Here is a 1,679-nt window from a genome sequence, read left to right on the forward strand (position 1 = left end):
ATTTTTTGCAATCTTAAAATGCATGTTAAGGCCTATTTTTGGGCTGCTAACATATTCTGAATTTTCAGGGGTGTAGGATACATTTTTCGTGCCAAAAATATTATTGGGAATTTCAGTGGTCTAGGATGCGGGTTAATGCCCCTTTCAGGCTGCAAATGTTTTTGGGACATTCAGAGCTCTCTGACTCTTTTTTTAGGCGACCAACATTTTCTGGACTTTAGGGTGTCTAGGATGCCTGTAAACCCCTTTTTGAGGCCTACAAAGTTTTCTACATTTTTGCAGGCTTAATATACATTTTAAGGCCTTTTTTGGGCTGCTAACATATTCTGAACTTTCAGGGGTGTAGGATGCTTTTTTCATGCCAAAAATATTGTCGGGAACTTCAGTGGTCTAGGATGCGGGTTAATGCCCCTTTCAGGCTGCAAATGTTTCTGGGACATTCGGAGCTCTCCAGCACTGTTTTTTCCCAACAACATTTTCTGGAGTTTAGGGGGTCTAGGATGCCTGTAAACCCCTTTTCTGGGCCTCCAAAGTTTTCTACATTTTTGCAGGCTTAAGATGCATTTTAAGGCCTTTTTTGGGCTGCTAACATATTCTGAATTTTCAGGGGTGTAGGATGCATTTTTCGTGCCAAAAATATTATTGGGAATTTCAGTGGTCTAGGATGCGGGTTAATGCCCCTTTAAGGCTGCAAATGTTTTTGGGACATTGAGAGCTCTCTCACACAGTTTTTAGGTGACCAACATTTTCGGGACTTTAGGGGGTCTAGGATGCCTGTAAAACCCTTTTTGAGGCCTCCAAAGTTGTCTACATTTTTGCAGGCTTAATATACATTTTAAGGCCTTTTTTGGGCTGCTAACATATTCTGAACTTTCAGGGGAGTAGCATTTTTCGTGCCAAAAATTTAATTGGGAATTTCAGTGGTCTAGGATGTAGGTTAATGCCCCTTTCAGGCTGTAAAGGTTTTTGGGACATTCAGAGCTCTCTGACACAGTTTTTGGCCACCAACATTTTCTGGACTTTATGGGGTCTAGGATGCCTGTAAACCCCTTTTTTGGGCATCCAAAGTTTTCAACATTTATTGCAGTCTTAAGAGGCATGTTAAGGCCTTTTTTTGGGCTGCTAACATATTCTGAATTTTCAGGGGTGTAGGATGCATTTTTCATGCCAAAAATATTGTTGGGAATTTCAGTGGTCTAGGATGCCTGTTAATGCCCTTTTCAGGCTGCAAATGTTTGACATTCAGAGCTCTCTGACACAGTTTTTAGGCGACCAGCATTTTACGGACTTTAGGGGGTCTAGGATGCCTGTAAACCCCTTTTTTGGGCATCCAAAGTTTTCAACATTTATTGCAGTCTTAAGATGCATGTTAAGGCCTATTTTTGGGCTGCTAACATATTCTGAATTTTCAGGGGTGTAGGATGCATTTTTCATGCCAAAAATATTGTTGGGAATTTCAGTGGTCTAGGATGCCTGTTAATGCCCTTTTCAGGCTGCAAATGTTTTTGGGACATTCAGAGCTCTCTGACACCGTTTTTAGGCGACCAGCATTTTCTGGACTTTAGGGGGTCTAGGATGCCTGTAAACCCCTTTTTTGGGCATCCAAAGTTTTCAACATTTTTTGCAGTCTTAAGATACATGTTAAGGCCTATTTTTGGGCTGCTAACATATTCTGAATT

The sequence above is a fragment of the Ambystoma mexicanum genome, chromosome 13, assembly GCF_040938575.1.
Source record: "Ambystoma mexicanum isolate Mex_15411 chromosome 13, UKY_AmexF1_1, whole genome shotgun sequence".
Classification (NCBI taxonomy): Eukaryota; Metazoa; Chordata; class Amphibia; order Caudata; family Ambystomatidae; genus Ambystoma; species Ambystoma mexicanum.